This window comes from Dendronephthya gigantea, unplaced genomic scaffold, assembly GCF_004324835.1.
Source record: "Dendronephthya gigantea isolate DGI-Jeju-01 unplaced genomic scaffold, DenGig_1.0 000057F, whole genome shotgun sequence".
NCBI lineage: Eukaryota > Metazoa > Cnidaria > Anthozoa > Malacalcyonacea > Nephtheidae > Dendronephthya > Dendronephthya gigantea.
The window spans coordinates 179407-187627 of NW_021163067.1; positions in this window are offsets into that span (position 1 = coordinate 179407).

Below are 8221 nucleotides of genomic sequence, written 5' to 3' on the forward strand. Positions count from 1 at the left end.
AGCTGTAATCCTGTTTGGTGACCTGTTGTTTGGTAGTGCGGCAGACGTCTTTATCATGTTACTTTCAGAAGCTGTAATCCTGTTTGGTGATGTGTTAAGTAGTGCGGCAGACGACTGTCTCATGTTACGTTCTGAAGTTCTCGCACTTACAGGAAAATGTGCTGGTACGCGACTTGGTTGGATTTCTTTTGTTGGCACGACTGCCTCAGACATGCCCATTCCTGACGTCTGCCTTTCTGTCGTCCCTATTCTTGACATCATTGACGCGGTTTTCGTTTTCAGTGCTGCAGACGCCAAAGAAGCTTGGCTGGCCTCAAGTTTTACAGGTGGTGGCTCTTCATATTGCCTGGAAACGCCTGGTATAACTTCAACTTTAACTGCCAAGCCAAGCGCGTTTCCAAAACCGGCTGCGGCCACAATTTTAACGTGATACTCCTGTTCTGGATTTGCCCTATGTCGCGGCGTAATACCAGAATATTGCCACTCGTAATACTTTTCAATATTTGTTGACTTGATTCCGTAGATTTTTTTGTCGAGGATTTTGTCAAGAATTGCTTTGCTCCGCGAATTCAATTTACTTATGTCACCATAACTCTTGATAAAGCTTTTCCCCAAAAATTTAAGGACTCTTTTCATATGCTCAAGTCCGTTTTTGTTCTCAATAACAAAGAGCGTATATACAGGATTTCCACTCTTCAATTTAAATGGAAACCATGTTCCAATAACAATATTATAGTCCATACCAGCGATTTGATAGGACAGGAAATAGACTGTGTGTTTGGAAATATCTTTTTTTTTTACTCCACCTAGCGGAATTTTCCATGAAATAGTCCCGTCTTCCGAAGGCTTTATGTCCCATGAAACGATGGATGTCGTATGTCCGGCAGTTATAAACCAACTGGGGTTAATCAGCGAAATTTCATTTGATCTGTTTTCTATAAAATAGTTCCAGTTTGCGATCCAGGTACAAATTCCATTAGCTATATAATGTAAATAAATATATGGTCAGTAAAAACATCTTGGGGTCGGTTTTACGAAGTTTGGATAGAGCTATATCCACTATGATAGTGGTTTTTTAATCGCTCTAAAGTTGCCCGTGTTTTGGATAATTTGAATTGAACTTTCTCATTCTTCATGTATCGTTTCCATTTTCATTGTTGGGTCAATATCTACAATTTTATTACTTTTATAGTATATATTTTTAAAGTTTAAAAATTGAACAAACAGTTGGAAAAAGCACTATCCGGTGAATATATCCCATGCATCCAACCTTCGTACAACCGCCCCCTGCGTGTAGTCAGAAATAATCGCACATTAAAGAGTTTAAGAAGGGAATTAAGTAGGTAGAAATAGATTTTTATACTTATAGCTATGACATCCAAAGTGTCTCTGAATTCTAGTTTACGAGTTTTTATGAAATTATGCCCTAAATTGATACCTTTTGATACATTACGTTGAGAGCTGTAGTCATCAATCCCAAAGTAATAGCTTCAACTGGACCGCCTTGTTTCAAAAGTAGAGGTTGATTTACACGATCGTGGTTTATTACCACCGTTAATTTCCCTTCTTTTTCCGATGTCATCTGTGCGCGAAACCTAAATTTAACACTCTTCTCACCAATTTGTAACGGTGGCAAATCGACCTGTACGAAAGAATTCGAACCTGTAGTATTCGTTTTCGTCGAAGAAGCTTTCATCTTAAGATAAATCTTTTTAAGGAAGGCTTTTTTCTCCTGGAATTCTTTGAAGATTTTGACGTAAAACCTATTACTAGGTGACCCTGCCAATACTTTCCAAAATATCACTAAAAACCGATCAGTTGTTTCGATCCTATAGGAAAGCAATCCAGCTGTAGCTCCACCACTGGATCTCGCTTCGAAAAGCGTTTCTATCGTTGCCCTGACTCCTATATTTAAAGGTACAGGCATCGGATGTTTTCCGTGTTTTAGGTACAGAAGTGGGTCGACGAGACGGAAACTTGTTAGATCATTGTGAATTGACAAAGCACATTTGGGCACGTCAACTCTGCCAACCTTGAGAAGCTTTTCAAGGATTGTGCTTGTCATTGATCCAGTTGCTAAACGAATAAATGGTGTTTGAAATGGAAATGCAACAGATGCGGAATTGTTGAAGAATTTGTCAACCGAAAGCAATATACTGACAGCCAGTGCTATCCGTAGCCAAGCCATCGTTAACTGGAAAACGGCAAAAATAATCTTCACGGAAGAATGAAACTGAAGAAAATGAAACTGATTTCCTAATGCGGATTACATGGGGGTTAAGCCATTTTTTGCAGGTAAGGATTATAGTTTTTATGCCTGGTGGTATGATTGTATAGTTTTATAATTAACATCTTTTGCGATTGCATGACCCTGGAAGGCTGGAACAGCGCAATACATGATATATACAACCTTATATATAATATATATGGTCAAGTTTATAAAACTTGGTCGATTTATTTCTCTATTTCTGTTGACGAGCATGTTCAAAAAGTTAGAATTAAATGCAATAATTTACGGTCATGCATAAATAAATAAAGAGCTATAGTCTATACGTAGATTAGCTTATATATATATTTACATATATATATTGCTGTTCTCCACGTAAACGCTTCAATGAATCGGAACTTGTAAATAAATAAACCTGTTATACATGCATTCTATACTATGAACTTTTCAAAATCTACAATATTCTATATCCACCAAGCTAAGTTATATATTTTATTATATTCTGTAAACCTTTATAATATAGTTCTTTCGTTGGGCTGGTATCCTCATTATAGCTTGGAGGCCATATAGCGGTTATACCTTGGGTATATGGGTAAAGGTGTTTTGTCAAATATATTACCTCATCACTTGCAAATGTTGCATTGTTTCAGTTTTGTGGCAGAATATAATGTTTAGTATTTGAATGCCGCTGTGAATATCTAGCATAAATTTAAAGAAGAAAATGGAAATTTTATCATTTCTGCTTGGACTAATTTTATTGGTTGAAAGCTCAAGTAAGTTTTCTCCTGTATATTTTGCGGAGAACCGATACGCGTGTGAAAAATTTTTAATGAAACGTATCTTGTGCTATACATACCCAAATACACTAGATTAGTTAATATTATAGTAAATTAGCTGCTTAGAAATTAAAAAGAAACCATGCATGTTCTGTTAAAGGGCTTTTAACCCGGAAAGTTTTATATATAAATTATAAAATTAAAGTAATAGACAATCTACCTGTCAAGGTTTATCGGTAAAGTGAGTTACCTTTTACGTTTTTTGTTCGCCTGTTCTGCAAATAAACTTAGGCTTGAAAGAATATCATTGCATGTTTACTCCAGTAAATTGAGTCATGGACGAATAAACCAAGCCACTAATCCGGTTTGACTTTGTCTCTGACCGCTTTGTTAACCAAATGGAATAAATAAATTTCATACGTGTATGATGAATATGCATGTTCAGTTAAAAAAGTTTCCACTTTCGCGTCGTAGATTCGTCGTATTCTTAGCCACTTGTTATTACAGGGAACTTTAGCAGTGGATTAACGCAAGTATTGGACTGTCGCCTTCCTGGTTTTCGCGCGCTGCTTGCCTCATATTTTTTCGCAAGGAGTAATACATGCATGTCACATGATGAAGAAGGCATGCCATAAATCAATGGTTATCCTCAAGGCAATCCTAAATTATTCCCGGATAGGAACTAATATATCTAAAGGAACTAATATAACAAATATATCTTTAGGATCGGACGATAACGATGGTAAAGGTTCTAATCCCCGAGCCGGTGCGGAGCACCGTGCGAGGGTACTAATTCCGCTTGGATATTTACACCCACGATATGCAATAGTTATAATGAAAATGCGAAAATTTTTCGCGCGAAATTTTAAAGCTCTGATTCCACGGGCGAAATTTTTTCAGCGAAATGAAGCAGAATGCTTAAAAATTTGTTCAAGGTGGCGCTGAATAAGAATCAAATAACACTGCTTCTTTTACTTTATAAGCGTCGAGGGAAAAAGCGTATGATGAAATATAGAAAACGATTTTGAGTGCGTAAGGTCTTTGAAGAACGTGAATTAAGATAAAGGCGAGTTTCATTGCTTGGTCAAAGGGCTTATGTTAGTTGACCATGAGTTATTTTTCAAAATGTTTAGATTAATGCCAACTCAATTTGAAAAACTTTTAGCTCTGGTTGCACCAAGAATAATTAAAGCAAACACTATAGAGGAGGGGTTATATCTCCTGCAGAAAGACTAAGTGTCACTTTGCGTCATTTGACAACAGGAGAGCATGCATATGCTACTAGCTATAGCTGCAAGTTACCGCATTGGACATACAACAATAAGTCGAATTGTTGAAGAAACAACCCATATACAATTTGGGATTCACTCTTGAAAGAAGGTTATTTACAAGTACCGCAGAATGGTAATGAGTTGAGACAAAGAGCGAATGAATTTGAGAAAAAGCGGAATTTCCCCAACTGCATGTGTTGGGGCAATTTGATGGCAAGCACATTCAAATCGAAGCTCCACCTATAGTAGTGGTTCCATGTTTTTTAATTTACGTACGGTCATGCATAGATAAATAAAAATCTATAGTCTATACGTAGATTAGCTTATATATATATATATATATATATATATATATATATATATATATATATATATATATATTTATTGAAAGACTAGCTTAGCTACTCGGAGTTTCACGCTATAAAGCGTGAAACTCCGAGTAGCTAAGCTAGTCTTTCAATAAATATATATTATCGCTCTGCCAGTAATGGTATTGAGCGCTCTCCAACCATTGTCAAGTTCTGTGATCTTTTTGTTACAGTCAATTATTTGGATATATATATATATATATATATATATATATATATATATATATATATATATATATATATATATATATATACACCCGTTTGCAAAAACGTTGGCCGCAAATAGATATATAGATAGATACCCGAAATCTAATTATAATTGCATATGTTGTGTAATATGATTGAAATCCCATGCAAATATAATCATATTATGCAATTCTAATTAGACTTCGAGTATCTATCTATCTATCTATCTGCGGCCAACGTTTTTGCAAACGGGTGTATATATATATATATATATATATATATATATATATATATATATATATATATATATATATATATATATATATATATATATATAATTATATATATTGTTGTTCTTCACGTGAACGCTCCAATGAATCGGAACTTCTAAATAAATAAAACCTGCATGTTATACATTTTATACTATATATAAACTTTTCAAAATCTATAATATTCTATATTCACCAAGCTAAATTATGTAATTTATAATATATCTGAAAACTTTTATAATATAGTTCTTTCGTTGGGCTAGCTGGTATCCTCATTATAGCTTCGAGGCCATAGCGGTCATACCTTAGGTAAAGGTGTTTTGTCAAATATATTACCTGCATGATCACTTGCAAATGTTGCCTTGTTTCAGTTTTGTGGCAGAATATAATGTTTAGTATTTGAATGACGCTGTGAATATCTAGCATAAATTTAAAGAAGAAAATGAAATTTTATCATTTCTGCTTGGACTAATTTTATTGGTTGGAAGCTCAAGTAAGTTTTCTCCTGTATATTTTGCGGAGAACCGATACGCCTGTGCAAAATTTTTAATGAAACGTATCTTGTGCTATATATACCCAAATACACTAAATTAGTTAATATTATAGTAAATTAGCTGCTTAGAAATTAAAAAGAAACCATGTTCTGTTAAAGGGCTTTGAACCCGGAAAGTTAAAAGCCTAATGCTTCAAATTACCACAGTAGGTGCAATTAATTTCACATCCTGTAGATGGCAAGTTATTACATATTTTGCAGTAAAATAACACTGTAAGCTTTTCTAAATTAAGATAAATTACCAAACTTTTCAATGATGATTTGATCATGATATAATGTAAAAATCGTACCTTCCAGCCCTACTTTTTCAACAATAGCCCTCCAAACAATACGCTTTTTGTCAGACCGTTTATAATCTGAAATATTTCGATTCCACAATATTGGATGTGCCTGCACTTCAGCTACGATCGCTTCCAGCACATCATTTAAATTTTGATCTATAGGTACAAGCATGCATTAGTACGTTTTAGCATGGCTGTTTATTGATTAGACATTTGCATTGTTGACACTTTTTTCAGTATACAAAGTATTAATTATGCTCCTCTTGCGATTTGATAATTTTTCCTTTTAATAAGAGTACTTTTCGGTTTGCAATTTTTTATATATAATATTATATATTTCCATTCAAACAAAACAAAAAACAAGGTAATGTGAGGTATTTTATCAACAAAAACATGTCCATTTTACCATGGTGCATGAATCACAGCATATAAATATTAAAGTATTGTTTATATTTATTAATATAAATATTAAAATGCTGTTTATGTTTATATAATAGGCAGGCTGATACCTTGAACTTCAACTGACAAGGAAGTATCGTCTTGCACAAAGCGTGCTTCCGTTGCATCGCTCTTCTGTGTCCCCGAAACAGAATTTGTGTTTCGAAAACGCCATGCTGTTATAAATTGCCGTGATTTGATTGGTTCCCCATATTTCGCTTTCGCAGTGAGTAGAAAGAACTTCTACTCACTGGCGAAGCGAATTTTTTTCTCGCGGAATCTCATTTACCTTCATCACGCATGCGTACAATTACTTCGCGCGAAAATTTTCATAGAGATTATAAATAACACTAGAGGGGTCATCGAGGAGAAATTGGGGAGCGCGTTAATGGGGGGCAAATCCAAGTCCCGGATGTTCACTCATTCACGATGTCCGAGGCCAAAATAAGTCGTTTTTAACGAGTTTTTTTCATTTCTAAATGTTTTTTTTTCTAAAATATCGTTTCAGGATGTCTAAATTAGTAAAACCAGTCTCAAAAAGCACTTTTTTCCTTAAAAAACCGGCAAAGCGACCTAAATAACGAATATAATTTTTTTTTAAATTGTTGCTAACGTGGTTGCTAAGAAGGCATTGATCTAGCTAATCAGCGCTTGGCTTAGCATCCGGGACTTGAATTTGCCCCCCATTATCGCGCTCCCTTTTTTGACTGATATTTCCGATACCAATGCCTCCTCTAGTGTTATTTATAATCTCTATGAAAATTTTCGCATTTCGCTTGAAAATTTCGCCCGTGGAATTAGGGCTTTATAATAGTTCAACATGGACGGTCACGGTTTTAAGTGCTCCGTATATTTTGTGTTATTGGCATTTATATCGATGTGGACATGTTCTTGCACCGAATCAAATGTAAGAACAAATGATGACCTACAAAACGACGAACTGTCGGCGATCACAGCTGATAGAATTCACACTCGACATATGAGCAGAGCAAAAAAATACATCGGTGGGAGATTAAGTTACTACCCTAATACGCTTAAAACGTTTAGGTTGATTCAGCTATGTGGCGATATAGAACTGAATCCTGGTCCGAACAACAGTAACGTTGCTGAAAAGGGTAGCAAACGGTGGAAATTTCCGTGCGGTGAATGTTGTAAACCGGCTAAGAATAATCAGAATGGCATATTGTGTTCAGAATGCACTCGTTGGCTTCACATCAAGTGCATTCGCATGGCGAAGAGCTTGTTCGTATCTTATTATCTAAAACACACAGATGTTGAGTGGGCATGTCCAAACTGTGCAATAAGTTTCCTCTCTGACTCTTTCTTTGGGGAAGAAAAGCGGCAAGGCGAAGTAAATAAGCCGCAAAAGGACAAAGTGGTATTACAATCGCCCGGCATTGTTCTAATGCATCCGTGGTTGATGAGCAACAAATCGGGTTATCGGACGACCTGGAGGCAGAAAAGGACTTTTATCTTCATGAATTCGAAGCAAAAATAGATAAACTAAACATAGCACAAATAAATATTTGGAGCCTCAAAAACAAACTAGACGAAGTTCGCCTCCCGCTTAGCATATGCAGATTTGACATTCTTGCCATTACCGAAACGCATCTAGGCGTTTCAATAGCAGATAAACAACTACAAATACAACAATATCGACTAATTCGCGGAGAGATAGGATGAACGGAAAGAAAGGAGGAGGTTGCATATATATATACTATATGTTGCAAAACATTTGACTGTGACTCGCATTAAATTAGAAGATCATTTGTCTTTAGAAACCATTTGGATTAAATTTTTTACAAAAGCTTCGATGTTTGCCCCAGGACTTGTCTATAGACCTCCCAGCGAC